This window comes from Perna viridis, chromosome 3, assembly GCF_037379345.1.
Source record: "Perna viridis isolate PV_CMFRI_1.1 ecotype Kerala chromosome 3, ASM3737934v1, whole genome shotgun sequence".
In the NCBI taxonomy this organism is placed as follows: domain Eukaryota; kingdom Metazoa; phylum Mollusca; class Bivalvia; order Mytilida; family Mytilidae; genus Perna; species Perna viridis.
Window position 1 is genome coordinate 28,616,380 of NC_142447.1, and position 20,256 is coordinate 28,636,635.

At 31.4% G+C, this 20,256-nt stretch overlaps 1 pseudogene; it reads right to left on the reverse strand.

The window, feature by feature from the left end:
* Positions 1-1,173: 1,173 nt before the first annotated feature.
* On the reverse strand, positions 1,174-17,527 carry LOC148621731 (microfibril-associated glycoprotein 4-like; annotated as a pseudogene).
* Positions 17,528-20,256: the final 2,729 nt, after the last annotated feature.

Consider the following 20,256-nt stretch of genomic DNA (forward strand, 5'->3'; position numbering starts at 1 on the left):
AAATTTGAACATCGATTTATACTTTTATTTTACAGTTGTTTTATTTTTAACAAATCATTCGTCATTTTACATAACAAAACTCCGATCAGATCGGTCACCGGTCATCGATCCGTCAACCATTGTAAAAAGTCCGGAATTATCACTGTTCTCCGCGGATGGTGGGAATATTTAACACATAACATGTGACGCATAAAGCGCAACTGACATTTTTTTTTTAAATATCCAAATATGATTGACTTCTCTATTCTAGAAAAGCTATTCTTTGATTTGAAACATACAGTCGGGGCTATATTTTTTTCAGATACAATACAAGGAACACCACAAGAACATAAAATATATACAGAAAACACGTACCCAACGAAAAACCCAAAGACACAATGATTAGAGGTAATAAAGAAAAAAACACTAAATTACTTTATATCAAAAGGTAAAAGCTCGTTAAACCATACAATATGGTTTATTGCTAAGCATGGCTTCTTCTAGAACAATTATATTATAGTTTGGGAATGGTCCATATGAAACAGAATTTTGTTTACAAATATGAATTTATATTTATATCTATATATTCAGCTCTAAGTGACGAATCCAGACCCATGAAATGTATTTTTTTGCACACAGTTGTTGTCGAGCTCACTTTGTGTTCGTTATAAAACACATACGCTTCCAAATCATCTTCCAAATACACAGAGGAAGATGTTTACAAAATGCTGGAATTTTTAATCGACAATATATTTGTCCAGTGTGGTGGACGTATTTTTTAGCAAAGGGTCGGCATTCCAATGGGAACAAAATGTGCTACTCTACTTGCTGACCTGTTCCTTCACTCTTATGAGGTTGACTTTATAGCTGATCTGATCCGAAAAAAAGATTATCGTTTAGTTTGTTTGTTTGTTTGTTGGGGTTTAACTCCCAAGCAGCAATATTTCAGCTATATTCAGGCAATGAACACGAAATGGATGATAATATGAACATGAAATGATTATGAAATGAAAAATGGGATGGGACACAAGGAAAATGGGATCGAGAAATTTTGATTGCAATGTAAATAGGGAGAGGTTGGTAAGGTCGGGCGATTTAGCCTCCTGTGGCGGAGCCCTATGGTTCCTATTCCGGGAGAATACCACAGTAGGGTTCTATAACGTGCGAGGAACGTGGCATTTTTCCCAACACGGTGCACTACTATGGTTTGCGATCAGGTTTTCCGTGACACACCAGGGGAACCCCATTCCACCACCTGGGGAACACAACCCAGTTGCTCTGTGGGCAAAGCGCCCTAGCCCCCGGCTAGGGTTCTGAGCACTATTTAGTCGCCTTTTACGACAAGCTTTGCGCTGCTGCAGTCCTATTCTTTTAACACCTGGACCTGCACGGGTCAAGATTATCGTTTATCTCAGTTTCACCTATAAAGATGACGTTGTATCTTTAAAAAATCCTCATTCCGGGGATTTGATACATCGATGATAAAGGAAAACTATTGACCAAACTATTCTATTGGCTTGTTGTAGAACAATCATATTATAGGTTAGGCATTGTCCATATGAAAAAGCATATTTTTACAAATAGATATGTATGTTGATATCTATATGTTTAGTGACTTATCTAATTCGCAGTCAGCAAGGATCGTTAAATGTTCATATTTGTTTATAAATAAAAATTATCATTTTAAAATTTAATGGGAAATGTTTTACATGTATTCATATACATGTTAACCCGTTTAATAATTGTGTTGTAAACAATAAATGAAATAAAATTTGTCACATGGAGAAATTAACGTTGAGAATATCCAGTATTGTTAAGACTAAAAAGATATAAGAAGCGTCTCAAAATCTACCTCAAATGGTAAATGGACACCAAATTACTTTATGAGAGTGGCATAATATCGCAATAAATGCCTCCCTTCTCCCTGGTACTTTGTGTCTGTTTCCAATTCTGTTTTGATAATATTTGAGTCCATAACCTTAAATAACAGTAAAGTATCGGTTGTTTATTTCTTTTTTATCCAATTAATAATGGTGTTGTGTCTATTCAATATTTAATTCTGAACTGAACTGAAATTACATTTGACAGAACAAAAAGGATATAAAAGAAAAGTTAGTACAACAGACACAAAAAACGCGTTCAAAATTCGATTCTGAAATATCTCATTTTTGCAGTATTTCCTGAGTAAGCAATACAAATAAAAATGTCACAAAAACATAATGAATACGAAGAATTGGAAAACATCCGACTTTTTGACAAAGAAACTAGCTATCTAATTTCTCGGTTTTAACATTAAATTGACATGTCTTTTATTTGAGTATAAAGTTTCACAAAATCGTATGAAAAACACAATAAAAATATAATTATACCTTCACAAAATACTCAAGCTCTCCGAATCATCATAGTAGTGGTTTTCAGTGAGTATTTATTTCCTTTCCAAAAATTCCAAAATACACCTTTACCAGCCGAGGAGTGGTTTCCCCTAAGATATTGTCCATTTAGATGACTAAAACCACATCTCTGAAACCACCAAGCACCCTCATATACTTTGGCACAGTTTTTATTAGGTGCATTATCATATTCCCTGTCCTTTGTTGAAAATTTCATACCATTATGAAATAATAAGCTATCATCTGTAAGTTAAATTAAACATTATGTCCATATTCACATCATGCAATTGTCAAATATAACCAGTGGACACGGTAAAATAGGTCATACAAATAAAGCAACAGTATTAAGCAATTGCGCATTTTAACATTAATTTGGTTGCTGTACGAATAAGACATCTGAAATTTTGTATTACAATACTGATTTTCCATAAACTTTGAATACTATATTTACCCGAAAACACGCAAGATGATGTTATGATCGTTTCCAGAGATGGTAGTTTTATTCACACCAGAAATTCATTAAAAACAAATCAAACAAAAACAAAAACAAAAACAAACAAGCAAATAAAACAAATTATAAAACTAGACCCTTTTATGTTAACTCCTGGATGGTAGGTGAGCATGCTCAACAAACAAAGAAGGATGATTATTGTGTTCTTCCCCATACCCGACCTCATGAAGTTTATCTAACAAGTTTTTTTTTCTGATAGTTAACCTTGAATGAATTTGTAGATACTCAAATAAAAAAATTCAAAACCATAGGTTACCAAACTTGATTTCCAGATAAAGCGATCCATACGTTCTGGAATAAATCGAGTTAGCATTAGGGAGGTATTTATCTTAAATAAAGCCGAGTTATCCTGCCTTGTATATTTTGAAAAAAAAAACACTCAAGCAATGGGGTCACTTGTGGACGCAATAATGAATTCATTTACCTGATGCTGCGTTGAATGTTGTCGCGAGCTGGTTTAAATTGCTGGAGAATAACTGTTCTGTTTTAAGATAGAGTAATCGTCTTCATATCCGGTCATATGGCAAAACCGCGACATTACACCACCACAGAAGTATCCTTTTCTATATAATGCTCTTAGATACCTGATAACTGAGCATCTGTTAGTCATGGCCAGTTACGTTTTTGTTTTATCTTCAACTATAATGGTATTCTTGATCATATACTGACGGTCATATTTGATATTAAATGATTCTGTTCATTGTTGGTTGTCCCTGTCATGAAAGGGGGTTGTATTTGCTTGACAGAATTATATGACACTCACTCAGTACACACGCTGTTACAGTACAAGTCCACAAAAATGCAAAAAGTAAAGTGACGCATTTTTATACCTTTTTAAAAGTCTATGACGAATCAAGGTAACTCAAACCTTAATGTAGTCAAAAGTTTACAAGACTTTATATTATTTATATAAGTAGTTTTGTCTATTTCACAAACTATAAAAATACAAGTGTATAGACTTTTCTTGACAATTTGTAATATTCATCCAAAATTCGTATATATCTCCGAAAGAAAAATTTTTGGCAACCAAGCATTTTTCAATTTTGTAATAATTATTTACCACCAATTATCTTTCTCTTGAAAGTTGAAAAGTCTACGTACGTGCATTACCGCTGGCGGCACTGACTTCAAGCTTATACCCACTACTCTCTGGTCCAATGGAAAACTTCATATTTTTCATAGTATTTTTCATATCTATGATTGTCATCGAAATCTTCAAGACCAATCCTTAGTGTGTAAAAGCCCTGCGATGTAATTTGATAAAGATTGTCGTTTTATAGTATTGTTAATGAAAACAAATAGGAATTAAGACAAAAATATGTTTTTTCTGACTAAAAATTTAAAAAAAGATTGACCAAGGAAGATACGAATGAGAATAACAGTATGTGTTTACATTTAGACGTTGCACTAATTTCTGTAAATTGTTATCACGTGATTAATTTGTTATGTCGTTACTGCTGTCTTGTGTTTTCGAACTCAATAATACACCATACTTAATAGTTACAATTTCATGCTATTGAAAAACATTAAACCTTAAAAAAGAATAAAAATATGATTATTGTATAAAACATAGAAATACACATTTCAATTAATTTTTGCAATACATCTGTGGCGAAGTATGAGCTGTAGTGTGAAAACTCCATATGCAGGTGCTGAAGGAATATTGCCAAAAATGAAGTGGAGTTGGCGAACCGAATGTAAATGAAATAGCGTGTTCATTAACTTTATAGATCTCAAAGGGTAGGTGAAGACTTGAAACAGACTTCACAGTATCTGTAATGCCCTTTATTTCAATTGTTTTTGATGGGATGCAAAGTCTAAAATTCCCGAATCAAAACAATCATGTATATGTTGGAAACTGAGATCAAAAAACCTGACGGAATGATCTTCTTTCTTTTAGATCAATACAGCTATAAAATGAGCCTCATAAGAGGGGTGTAAAAGGTATGCGAGTATCCGAGAGCAATTAATTTCCTCTGGAGTACCGACCTTTCGTTGAAAGAGTGATCACGGGAACCAAGATTTTGGAAATCAAACGAACCGAATCCAGGGATAAAGACCAGACAGGGAAAACAGATTCACACAACATAGAACATAAAATTACCAAAATAAATCGTACAAAGAAACAAAAGTAAATGAGCAACTCGGAGTCTGAAACTGGGAGCATGAACCAGGTGCTTCCAAGTACTATGTATTTGTATCTAGGTGTACCATCTGTTTTATACTAACAACAATGAATAATGTTTTGAGTCAGGATTTCAAATGGGGAATAGTATTATAATAATATAATAATAATAGAATTGACAAATCATAGATCTTGATGCTATTATATTTCGTAGATTAGCAGGCTTTGAGGGAAATCTTTTTTCCAACTAATCAGTATCAACCTTTAAAAAATACCACGCGGGTGTAACAAATGTTGTGGTAAGACTATAGACCTCCTTTTAAATCTGTAAAACCCTGCATCTTCCAAAAGGGAATTTAAAGTATTGTGATTTTTAAGTCGGTGGCATTTTTGCAAAAATAAAAACAGCGCAATATTTTATGAATTTACAGTATTTTAGTATGATCATTCATTGCACTCCTTTAAATTGTGTATTATAATTCAATATTACCTAACCAATACTCTCCTGTCAACGAACCGAACCCACGTTTGTACGATGACCAATCTCTATAAAAATTAATTATGCCATCTTTACGATGGTGGAACACCTAATGTAAAAAAAAAAATTAATATCCCTTAAATTGACGTAAATAAGTTTACATACGCGCTAATACACCTGACGACTCTGGAAAGTAGATAAACATAAAATTGTAACAGAATGCATTTCATGTGATAAAATTAAAATTTAGTATAGCTGCTACAGTTGAAATATTAGTTTGAATCCTACAAAATATCTATTTGAATGGTGTGTTTTTTTTAATTTATATAACGCAAATTTACATAAGTAATCTCTATTTATTTTGTCCTTTTAAACAAATTCATATATAAACAACTCCCTATTAGGTAATATGTATACAAGCATTCAGCTAAACGTCCTCTTCATTTACAACATAAAGATGTTAGTTAAAAGATTTTTACAAGAAAATAATGAATACGTCATCATCAGATATTAACAAAAAATTGAGTCAGGAACTCGTCCTTTCATTCACTTGACCTAAAGATTTACTTGGTATTTTTAATCGCTAATAAAAAATCTCCAGAATAACTAATGTGCTATATTTATATAGGTCATGCTATATTTTATAGAAAATATCAATGGCTGAATCTAAATGATCCGGTTAAATTTATCCCCGTATTTTATGACAATACTACAAACTTACAGTCCAGCCACCACCATCTATCATCATCTCACAATATACTTTAATCTCTGAAACACCGCCAGGGTATACTGTATAGATTCCAGAAAGGCAAACTATTCTGTCTATTTCTCCACAATCTGAAGGTCTTGAAACTTATAAAATATAAAAAACTTACATAATATCAAAGAGTTATCAATGTAACAAGATTCTTATCAATGTAAAAAGATTCTTATCAATGTAAAAAGATTCTTATCAATGTAAAAAGATTCTTATCAATGTAAAAAGATTTCAGCAGAAATCAAAAGAATATGACCCAAGGATAAGGACAAGACAGGGAGGGACAGTAGTCATTCACAACAAAGAACATGACAAAAGCCATACAACACGTTCAAAGAAACATAAGCAAATAAGCAACTTGGACAAAGTGCACCGGTAGGGTAAGCGTTCTCTGCTTTTCTAGAAACACACGCTGAGTTGCTCATGCTATGTTATGTCCGAAGAAGACAAAAGAGAATAGGATAACCATAACACGATGCACAAATTGGATGTCATAGTGCAGTTGGGTACACTGTAACGAACCATGAGCTCATGCTGACGACCCTTAACTTCAATGCTGTAGCTCAAAAGCATATTTGTAAAAAGTCAAACGCGGTACAAAAATCCAATAATAACGGCATAACGTATGAGATTTGATATGAAATCTCCATACGCAGGAGGTGAAGTGATATAGCACAGATGAAAGGAAAGCTTACAACACATGGATGAGAATTCATCGCATTTATTGTATAGTTTTGTCACGAGTTTTCATTTACCATCGATCTCTAAGTGTAGGTCAAGATATGAATGCCAATAGTTTGTTGACAAATGCTGTTACCACACTGGAAAAATGTGTTGTCGATAAAAAATTCCAGTTGATTACGTCTTCGCCGGTATATAGGTTTTAATGCTATTGTAGTCTGATAAGTATCTTGCATTGAGATTTTCTTTTTGAGATTTTTTTACAGGATCCACAGTGAATTGATACCACTTCAGAAGTAACAAATGACTTGGTAAAACTGACGATGCTCTTTGACAGCTGTGAGTAAGGAAGTTCAAAGTTTCAAGTGAAGTTAGGAAGTATGTTTTGCAGATCCAGTTAAGAAGTAATGTTTGAATGAATTCTTGTTGAGTTTTGAAATATCCAGTATACTGACGGTATATAAATGTCATCGTCTTTAGTAGAGTAACAAAAAGATGATACCACTGATTATTGGTTTTCATTTTCCTTTCTTTTAAAGAGGGTGATTGCGGTATAGGTCATTTTGCTATTGTCTACGTCCATCTCCAATAAGAAGCATTGGATGTACCGTGTCTTGCAGACAAAACAATGTTATTTAGGCTTTGTATGATGGTACGACAACATATTTGTTATGTAAAGTTGACAATAAATTTGCTACTTCCGAATCTTTAAAGCGGAAATAGCATTTACAGTCATTGGCCTACTTTAAACTTTCATACGTTTCAAAATTAAAAACCTCACAGCTTTTACCTACTCTGACGTTGACTTTTTGTTCTCGTTTTTCATGACTTTGCATAGTCCTCTACAGTATACATAAGAATGTTGAAGGGTAAGACCATTTTTGCATTACTTTTGGCTTTTGTGATAAATCATACCCACGAAAACAAAAATAAATAACCTTTAAAGCAAAATGCGCTTTTATAAAATGCTCAATGCTATGCGAACTTCGAAATCTTTGAGATATATGTGGATAGCCATCTTGCAGAACTCTATCTGAAGGAAGATTACAAGCATACTTTATTTATTTTTACCGATCGCTTCTGATTGGCTCGTGACATCCCTAATTCGGTTTTTGTACTGATACAAGTACTGCATGTAATATGTGAACAAAGAATATTCCGTAAATATTTTTACGATTCTGTTTATTTAATCACCAAAACATGTTGTCTTGTCAAGCTTACGATTGCACGAATGATAAAAAGGAGACATTGTAAAAGTTTTTTGACCGGCAACACGAAACTTTTTCAGAAGAAGCCATTAGATTTTCCTCAGACATGCTAGTTTTCTGCCTGCAAATCCTGATGTTCGTTACTGTTGTCTAATATTTGCTTACATATTGTGTCTCAATCTCTAGGTATGTTTATTTTAGGTTGCAATTATATGGAAATATTCCCAAATTTGCGATTTCTTTGGACATCGTAATCAATAAACTATTTACTTTCACTTTACAAACCTACTTCGTGACGTCACAGCTCAACCGATTTTGGTGGCGCGGAAAATTCAAATCATTATATATCGCGATAAAAGTAAAAAAGAAACGACATAAAGATGCGAGTTTTAAATTTGTATTTATTATTTTCATTGATGATTTGAACACTTCGTGCTTTATAGATTACATAGGTATACCAAGAAAGTATTAAAAGCTAATGCTTGGTGTATCATTTTCTAAAAAAAATATAAGCCGTGATCTATACAGGAAAGGGAAAAGAAAGACCAGATTTAGATTTTTGATATTCCCTCGAAAAGAACATGATTCGCTTGTTTTGTTTTATCTTATGCATTTCCTCCATTTTGCTGTCCAATGACTTGAGATTTGTCTGACCGGAGATATGTCAAAGAAATAAATCGTTCAATTATTAATACAAAAACCATGGCTTATTTCTTATTAAGTTACACAAAGATATTCAAAATACAAAATGTTTATACTTATAATCAGTTACCAAAAAATTTAGTTTTTAATTAAATGAAATTACATTAAATTTCACGCATTCGCGAGATTTAATATTACGAATGCAAAAATATCTTCATCGTAATATTAACCCACCTGTGCATCTATTACTATTCATTTGTCTACTTCCACCAAATAGAATATCCATAATTCTATTACACTTTTTACCAAAGAATGTAATTCCTGCAAATAAAAAAAAATTGTATATATAAAACTGGAAAATTCTTCGTTTTAATTTATTCGTTTTTAATAATATTTGTTTGAATAATACAAGACATTTATAGTTCCAGGAAAATATGATCGAATTGTAAAAATGGGTCCTAAACAATGGCATAAGAATGGTAATGAATGCGTCTTTTTCTTTGATTGAGTCTTAATCTGGTGTTGTTCAGTAAGATGAATTTTTTAGAGAACATTACTGTTACAAATTCTCTTAATTGGTCTTAACGTATTTACCTTGCACTATGAACGGTATGTTTTTACGTAGAGTAAAATTATGAAAAGCAAAGTCTCACCAATAAATTTATCACAAAAAACTTTTTTTATCACGGAATTAAAAGAATATTATGAAGAATAAAAAAAATGGTCAGATGTTTAAAACATTCCGTTATTAAGTTGCTTTATAGGTCTATATGATGAAAAATATAATTATTAGTTCCAATCTGTCTGCCTTTAGGAGATAATCCACATTGAAAATCCAACAGTGTCTATTGTATTTTACTGTTATTTATTGATATATCACCTTAATTGTGAATTCCACAGTAAATTCTATATAATTGTAATCTCCTAAGATAATAATATATATGAAAAATCACATGTTAATTTCTGTAAAATCTAAAATGTTAAACAAAATATCAACCATATATCACATTTTGAATGATTCTTAGCTGGAGTGCTACTTAAATTTTCAACATAAAAATGCTCTTTTACCAGATGTTTCATCGAAAATAAGAGGTCTTGCAAAACCTAACGTTGCTTTTGGCTCAACGAATAGTAAAAGTGTAACTTGAATACCGATCATCATGGTTATCACCATTAGCACCGGGGACACAATTGCTGAAATTAAAATATAGAAAATAAAATGTATTAAAATACATCCGATCAAACGCTCTTGAAAAGTTTCCTATTACATTCCTATTATTGATATTATTTTTAAACGGTATTATCATAATAACGACAAGCATCCCGTTATAAGTTTCAATACTATAGGTAATCGTGGTCACCTGTTCCCCTTGGGTAGCCATAAAACACGGAAATTAAAAGTACTTATTCTATGATGTATAAATGATAAGATTTCCTTACAAAATTGTTAAATATATGACTAAATGGTACAATGTTTTGAAAGAACACAAAATCGGGAAACTGAGGCAAGTTTATAGACATTCTTAAAATGTCAAGCTATACTGCAAAATGTATACATCAAAGGGAAAGAGGATTTTCCACATCAAAGTAAATCAAATCAATTGTGTGTAAGCTAATTGATATGTAGGCAAAAACATAATTGCCTACTATAAATAATTGTCAAACAATCATAATGTTATTTCACTAAAACATCAAACAATACTTTTGCTTAGATTTCATGTACAGATAGTATTGAACAGGTGTGTTATAGGTAGATTATCTTTCAATTATGAATTGACATTTAAATTGAAAAGAACCAAGAAAAGACAAATAAGAGTGTGCATTTCTTCACGTATCATAAAATCAGCCTAACCTCAGTATCATTGGGCATAATCAATAAGTATATTTGTATAAAGCCTACTTCGTGATTGACAATCCAAAGAGTTTATTCGAGAAATATTATGAGAACCTAACAATTTTCACCAAGGGATCACTACTTTAAAGCTTACCTTATCAACAGTTACATATACATATAAATGTATCTCCCAAAATATTAGCAACAACATTTATACCCGTTTAAGCCATTAATTTTGTTCGATTTTAAAAAATTAAATTGTTTTCAGACGTTTGACGAAATATTTATCAAAACAATCGTCCTAACAGTTATATGAACCGATATGCACGATGAATTATGAATTGTTTATTCTTCAAAACAATAATGTAATATTTATCGTTTAAAGAAATAATTTGTTGTTTTAAGGCAAGCAGGGATTAAGGGAATATGAAAATAGTCTTATTCTAAGTTTATAGTATCTATGTAAACATGCATAAATGTGTTTCTTTAATTTCAAAACCGCATGAATTAGCCTCAAATAAATGATAAACATTAACATAGGTTTCCATATATTCCTAGCATACATCATGATTATGGCGTATATGTGGTATTTATCTTTTCCTAGTTATCTTGTAATGTATTATTTTTACATTTGGTTACGCAAGAAATAACATTTGTGTGTAGCAGCACATATGAATTTTCACAACCACTTTCATTTTTCTTTTAGATTCAGATTTGTTCACTTAATACACGTACTATATCAGATAAACTGCCACATTTTCATTGATATTTCTGATGTAATGAAGATTATATCTTATGTCAAAAATAGCTGCCCCTGTAACCAAAGACTTGGATCAATTGTTTTCTCTAATTCAATAATTCAAAATAGTAAAGAAACTTCAGATTCTGTTTGATTTGTGAAAAGACTATTAATACATTCAACATATTAAAACGGTTTTTTTTCCATTATTGAAAGTAATATTTATAAATTACAAGTTCGATCTCTGAAAAGGGAAAAAGTGATTTCGCATGTCCACGAAGATTAGTAAGAGTAAAGTTGATTAAAAACGGCCAGTTTACAAACTGGCATTAAACAATACAGTTTGGATATTGATATTATGTACATCTCCTCATTGGATACATAAAAATAATACCAGTTTGTATCTCCCTTTCCACTGTTCACTGATCAATTTCTTTGCTTTACTGCAATTTGACAGACGTCACATCAAATTTGGTTTCGAAGAAAGAAGAGCACTTGATCAAGTCCTTTTAACTCTGTTAACCCAATTAGATTGAGTACTATCGTTCAATTATCCTACAACATGGACAGCATATCTGTTCCAAAGGCACTTGACATTACAGACTTACCGTGTGCTTCATATCTTGTCTTACAAGTAGAAGTCATGAAAAGGATGAAAAAAACATTGGATTAAAATTTACGACAAAAAAACGATGATTTTTCATATTTTTTTTTTTTTATTTTGGAAACATTCTGTCTGCGTCTTCTTGTATGGATATTTTATTTTACACCACTAATTTTATACTACAGCCTGCCTAAAGGTACCAGTATCGTATTGCATATCCCTGAGCAGGTGTACGTCAAAACATGGATGCTATAAAAATATAGTGCATTTTCTTTTTGCCTCTCTACAAACTAATATTTTGTCAAAAGATATGAACAATGACTTATAAAATAGAGCAAACATCACACTGTAAGATGAAGAACTTTTTAAAAAGAAAATCTAACATGATATCATAAAAATGTTCCACTGAAAAGGTTGGTTTGGTGAGTGCAAAACGAAAGTGAAAGTATGGAAAATGGCTATTTATAGTTCGAGACTACTTTTCTGTCCGATCTTCGTGGACTCACCCTATTTTCTTTGCGGGAAATTATTTTTTCACATGTCTTTAGAAATGCTACATAAGTGAAAGTTTTATTGAATCAATTTATATATTTTTTAAAAATTCCTAAAAATATGCACTTCACTATAGAAGTCTATGGGAAAATTAATACGATACTGAGACCTAGTAAGCCAGTTTTTCAAGTAAAGTTGGATATTCAGCAAGTGGTCTTTACCAGCTGAAAAAGTAGTACCCCAATGCAGGTAACACTTTTAAGATGAATTAGCCAACTTTTGAACCTGATTTTTTATGGTAGCTCTGGTTTTTTGCATTTATGGTTAATCTTTACCAAATTTGGAAATGCATTTTGTTTTCATGAATTTGTATAATATCAGTTCAATAAAATTATTATCTTGACTGTTTATGATGAGCATATCTATATTCATGTAACCTAAAGCAAGTAATACTCCTGCATAAAGGATAGTTTTCAAGCTACAACACATTTTAAGTATGTGGTTAGGACTTGAAAATAGTCATTTTCCATACATTGCCTTTTATATATGAAAAAATAACTATTTTTTTTTATTTTTTGTTTTTCTTTCAAATAAATAGCTCAAATGAGTTGCCATATAACTGTGTGGTTGATTTAAACACAGAAATATCACAAAAGTCAACAGCCAATTTTTAGTGGACTTTTTTTAGTGGTTCAAATGGACAGATTCTAATGCGGCAAGAAAAATAAAGGTGTTTTTTCATATAAAAACTGATTTTTTTCATAAAGTATCTAAAGCAGACAGTTTTTATTATAATATTTATACCAATAAATTATTTTTCTTGCATCATAGCTATCTGTTTTAAAGAAAAAAAAAAGTCCCTTTCCTGTCATATTGAGGTCCATTTGTATCTGCCTGGGGTACCAAAATGGCTTAAAATCTGTATTTTCTGCATATGAAAAGCTATATTTGTTTAAAACTATGATATTGGTATAATTGTTTTTGGATTTATTATAATTGAAATGACCATATCTATAGTTTAAAACAGTTGGTTGTACCGTTCATTATACTTTACTTTAAACAAGAGGCTCCCTTGAGTTAAAGACAAAAAAAGGAGGTTTGGATATTAATATTTCCATATATGGAACTCACAAGGGAGGATTAAATAATGATTTGGAACTCATAGTACAGCTCATGTATCTACCATGTCAGAATAAACCACAAATTTGTTTAGTTTGACTAATGCAGCAGCTTTTTATCAAAAGTAATATTTTCTGGCTAACATTGAGATATTAGTCTCATGCCTGGAATAGGGTACCTATATAAAAATTTTAATAGAAAACTCATGTTTATAGAAGGGCAATGATATTCTGAATTTTCAGTATGAAAATGAATACTCTAGCAGAAAAACAACAACTTTTATGATTATATTGAAATGTTTATTAGTAATAGGTACCAGTATCGTATTGCATATCCCTGAGCAGGTGTACGTCAAAACATGGATGCTATAAAAATATAGTGCATTTTCTTTTTGCCTCTCTACAAACTAATATTTTGTCAAAAGATATGAACAATGACTTATAAAATAGAGCAAACATCACACTGTAAGATGAAGAACTTTTTTAAAAAGAAAATCTAACATGATATCATAAAAATGTTCCACTGAAAAGGTTGGTTTGGTGAGTGCAAAACGAAAGTGAAAGTATGGAAAATGGCTATTTATAGTTCGAGACTACTTTTCTGTCCGATCTTCGTGGACTCACCCTATTTTCTTTGCGGGAAATTATTTTTTCACATGTCTTTAGAAATGCTACATAAGTGAAAGTTTTATTGAATCAATTTACATATTTTTTAAAAATTCCTAAAAATATGCACTTCACTATAGAAGTCTATGGGAAAATTAATACGATACTGAGACCTAAACTAGATAGATTTTTTTTCACTATTAACTTATTATACCCGTTCGGAATAAGGTTATGTTGCAATAAGACTTAAAGCGGTACTTCAACCTCTAGAAAGTTACTGAACTGTCAATACCAAATAATCGTAAAACATTTCTCAAATCTAAACAGATAGTGTTTATATGAAGGAGACGATGTAGTGCGAAGAAAATAAAATACTGCCGATTACAATGGTTGTTGCATACAATGAGTAATTAAAGGCTGTCCATGTTTCCAGTTGATACCAATTGTATACAAGAGGGGATTTCTCTTCAGGTACAAACCATTTAAATAACTCGAATGGTATTAACATCACCACCCACCACTATACAACAATAGCCACAGTATTGTTCATTATGTTTATCTTAAGGTGTAAGCTTCTTCCCATTATGATATCCCTTAACGATACAGGAAAAATGGTTTGTTAAATAAAGTTATTATCTTTGATGTGTAGTCTAACCAACATCGCCGATAGACGAACGCAATTCATATAAACAAATTGATGTTGATGTTCGTGCCTGATTCACGAAAATTGGTATCCACGAATTGAAGAACCTTTATAGTAAAGGGTTTTTGTGTCTTTCTTCAGAACAAATTTTTATAGTGTATATTTTTATTGCCCATATTTATTTGTTTAGATTATCTGAGAATGAATTGATCGAAATCAACCCGAAAATGTAAAGATATTGCGGTACCTGAATGTACAAGTATATAAAATTAGTTTTATGTAAAAAAAAAATTTTTTTATTTGGGCTATACTCGGCCATTTATTCACACAACGCAAAAGTATGAGGGTCAATTTGATTGTCCATTGGACACAATAGAACACATTTGTTTTTATTTTTGAATTGTAGACTATTTTTGTAGACTCAAACACACGAAAACAGGCTGTGATTCTTGTAAATGTATTTCATACTACAAACAAATAGTATCTAACAAGATGTCTCTATGTTCGTTATGTGGCAACCTATGGTATAATTTAAGCATGTAAAATTTTAAGGTAAAACAATGGTAGATATAGTTAAACAAATTTATGTATGCAACTGTCGAGACCTGATAAACGCAGTTTTAAATCTTCGCTTTGCTGTATATCATTAGTTAACATATTTATAAAACATTCATATAAATACTATAAAAATACAATTGTCAATAACAAAGCAAGCAATTTATAATTAAAAAAACTGTCAAAGATTACAATAACATGGCCTTACAGTCCATATATCAGAAAAACAATTTTTACTCGTGTTAAATCATTCCAAAGTAATGAAACAATTATTAAGGGAACCAAGGTTATAGCGGTAATCAAACGAATGTAATCCAGGCATGGACAACAAAAAAGTATTTCTATCTAAAATACATCTAATAGCACATACCAGGATTTTAAGTTGAAACTATATTTCATAAGTTATTAATATCGAATGGCAACATAACTCATAATTTAAAGACTTTACAAAATGAAAGCTACTTTAGGACGCTTACCCTACCGGTGCACCTGGTCTATGCTCCAAGTTTTTAGTGGGTCTGAGTTGCTCATTTACTTCTATTACTTTTATGTATTATCTCAGTTACTTAATGTTCTCAGTTGTGTTTGTCTGTTTTATATGTCTGCTTTTTGTCTCTGGATTACAATATTTTGATTTCCGCTAGAATCTTGGTTACCTTGATTACTCAAGTATATAATGCTCATATCTTGCAAGCGATGTTGGAAAATGAAAAGACGTTTCTATCACTACAAGTATCTTAGATAAATAAAAAAAATCTGCCTTATATTGTTTGACTACGGATTTTTTATAAGTCAAGTGCTCAATATCTTATCGGAAGCATTTTAGAACAATTAAACTGGTTCCGAAATTGCGACACGCTGAGCTGGATTCTGATTTTGCCAACTCACATGTGATGTAGAAGCAACGGCCCATAGTTAGGAATGTCACACCTGTCAGACTCGATATTCTGACTCTGATCCAACAAGTCTTTACTCTATCTCCTATATGGCACATGCTGTACAAAAGAGCATTTAAAACCTATATTAAAGTATTTGGTGTGATTCGGCCGAGGATCGTACCAGCAAACTACTGCTGTCAAGACGAGCAGACTACCATGATACTTACGAGACCTATCATATAGAACAGACAGATCATCCATACAGCTTTTATACATCATCAAATATACTGTTCAACATTTTATATACCATTTCCTTTTGTTTTTAAGGTTATATTTAATCAATTATTTTTTAGACTATTTGACAAAATATTCATCTAGAAAGTTGTTCCGATGGTTACCTAACCTTACGAATGATCAAAAATAAACTCTGCAGTATTTTTTTTCACTTATTTGCATTAAATGACCTTTAAAAAGGAATAACCGTATATTGCACTTGATTGGTACAGCAGCTGGAGAGAAAATAAAAAGAATAATGACTTTAATAGCTTCCGTACTGACAGGTATCGATCTACTGAATACTTATGTATATTTTTGCCACACTATGCATTTTTTTTATTTTTGTCTAATTTTAATTTTAGTTAACTTTAAAATAATTTAGACTAATTGTTTTTAAAGAAAAAAAAACTACGAAGGCAAAGCCGGCCGAAAACTAGAAAAGCTGTGAGCAAAGCTCACTCAAGGATAACCTCTGCTTCTCAGCCTGAAATCATTTTATCGCACAGGTCCATGCTCTCAGTTTTTAGTGAAGTCCGAGTTGCTCATTTGCTTTTGTTGCTTTGTGTGTATGATTATAGTTACTTTGTGTTCTTTGTTATGTATATCTGTTTTCCATGTCTGCTCTTTGTCCCTGGATTGCATTTGTTTGATTACCGCTATAACTTTGGTTCCCTTGATTACTTTCTGCTCTTGGGCAAGTGGCTGCTCAAGTCACTTTATCATGACGTCAACAGAAAATAACGTCAAGTTCTAATTCCATTTATAAAATATGTGTGTCAATGTTATTCAGGGTATCTGAAATCTTTCAATATTTAAAATATTAGAGACTTTAGAAAATTGATAATATTTCTTCTTGGAAAAACATTCATGGATGAAGTCTTTAGAAAGAATACCTATATGAAATTTGGACGTCATTAGCAACGTGCATACAATACACCTTGGGTGCCCTTCAGTTGATATTTTTTCATCTCGGTTAAGTTGTTGTCTCTTTAACTGATTCACTTTACCCATTCTCGTTATATCCCAGACTATACTACCAAGACGTACAGCCAAAAATATCAAATTGATTATTTAAAAAATTCGCAGATATATGTTGGTAAAACGATACGCAAATTTGATGGAGTGAAGTGGTTTTAAAGATAATGGCCAGAAATACACAAATTTTGTAACACTACTACCTTTGATGATTATCTTTAACTTCGAAGTTTCCAAAAGTTCACCACAGAAACTTCTTACAAAGGCCTTCATAATGTTACAAAATTCAGCATTTTGGTAGTTAAGTTCGTTCATCAAAAGTCTTAAAAGGCGTCTTCACGAATATTTCCTCATATAAATCGACTCTTTCTGAGATATAATTTCCTGCGCTGATACCAAGGCGATATAGACAATGCCATGTAATAACATATTTAACACATGCTATTGTCTTTCAATGAAAATGCATAATGATCACAGTTAACCGAAATAAAAACATATAAAAATATCCACAATGTGAATGACAATGTTAAGCACCATCTCGAATGCATAGCTTAGCTGTTTAAACCTATAGTCATTGTGGATTTCATTTTATTACATGTTTTGTGATGTCACATTTCTGATATTAACGTCGTTTATTTTATGTAGGAGATTTGATTTTATCCAGTAATACAAGTGTTCACTAATTCGGTTATAATATAATTTTTGAATAATTGTTTTCTGATTTACAAATTCACACGTTTTACTAAAATAAAAAAAAAACGCAGAACCTACGTTTGTTTTTTTCTATTATCTAAGTGTTTATCACTCGTTTTCTGAACTAGTAAAACAATTTGATAATATTGACCCTTCGTGTAACGTTATTTCACAGTAAACTTAATTGATAAATACCCATCTAACGATTTAGTTGAATCGATAGATCTTTCCATAACGCTTTTCATGACTCCATTTGCCCGTTTCAGCACAAATTCACAAAACTATTGCTTTTAACAGACTGTCTCTGAAAAAACAACAACATGCAAAATCGTCCAAAAGTCATTTCAGCAATTACTAATAATTTATAGTGCATTGGGTAGAACCTGCAAAATATTTTCTCCGTAAAATTCAAGATTGCCGATATATGGCCGCCATTTTGTTTTCTGATAATTTCCTTGGAAAATGCCAGTTTTCAGGTAAAAACATGCAAGTTTTAAAAATATGATCAATGAACTTAATTTACTAAATAAAGTATAATTAGCCTTTTCTTAAACAACAAGCAAATTGTTATAATCAGTGCCCAAAAATCTATAAATAGGTTTTGAAATTTGGAAATTTTCCAAATAAAAAAAAATCTTATTTTAACCACATTTTAACTTCTTCTAATTGCCGAACTAACGCTTAAGATGTATTTTTTTTTATAAAAACATGGTGATGCACCCTAGTTGTATAACGAAACAAGGGCTGCGGCTGGGAATTTATCAAATGACATTTTTATAGCATGAGGAAGTTGGCATGGTGGGGTGAAAATTGCTAGAAACCAAAATCATTTTGGTGTTCATCATTTATCCTTTACTTCAATTAAAGCGTCTTTACAAGAAAGAAAAATCTAGAAAAAGATTTGCAACCTCATACATTATGTTAATAACATAAGTAACTCCTATATACTGACATTTAATAGCAAAACATAAGCTGGGGAGGAGGTGAAACACGGAATACCCAATCTAGGTATTCTGCCAGCATGTTCACCAGAGAAGAAGTAATCATTCATAAATGTAAATATCTACCACAAGATCAAAAGCATTCATCATCATTAAAAATATTTTCCACATAAAAGCACTAGTATCATTTATGGCACATCCATAAAACTGACAATGAATCTTTAACACTAGGATTTGTCTCCTTTAAAGGGGAGATATTTTTAAGAATGGATCATAGAAAAACAGCATGGATTTACATGTACATTCTGTACAACGTCTATCTCACACTGGCAACCAACTTAACTTTTATAGAATTAAAATATGCCAATATCTCTATGAGAAAAGAGATTCACTTTTAATTTCCAAAACATGACATACATGTACATGTATATTTATGCAATACCATTAGACAGTCCTAATTGCGGACATACGTGTACATATATAGTGTACATATATATATATATATATGTAACTGTAACTTATACATGTATGTATATATAGGTAATACATGAATTTCAAACACAAAAATATTTTTTTCGTGTGCATTATTTAGTAAGGTTGGTAATGTTTTGTCCAGTTTGTTTCCAATTCCCATCATAAGTTCCAGAATTCAAAGTCTGGATTTATCCATTCGGTTCTTTTTCAATCGTATGCTCTTAGCGTTTCAACACTTTCTGCACCCGCACACTCTCCTAGAACACTTGTTTGCCTGCAATAGAAATGGACAAGCTATTTATTTTCATGATAGTTTAAAATATATATATTTCTGTCTTTATTGACATCTTTTAACAATTTTAAAACAATGCCCTTTAATGAATAAATTGTATTACTCAGAATTTCAATGAATACTAGGAATCCCCTTTAAATGTATGTACATGTACAAGTATTATAAGAGGACTCATGAACATTTATTATTTGATAAAGGAAACGATAGACGGGAATTGTAATGCTTCAATCACCTTCTTGCATTCTCTCACACTTGTAATTCAAACAAATTTCCTTGCGAATGATATGTGTAAGATAATTAAAATCATTAAGGATTGTATTCATTTCAACAAAAAATAAAATGAAATAAAATAATTTAGACATTTC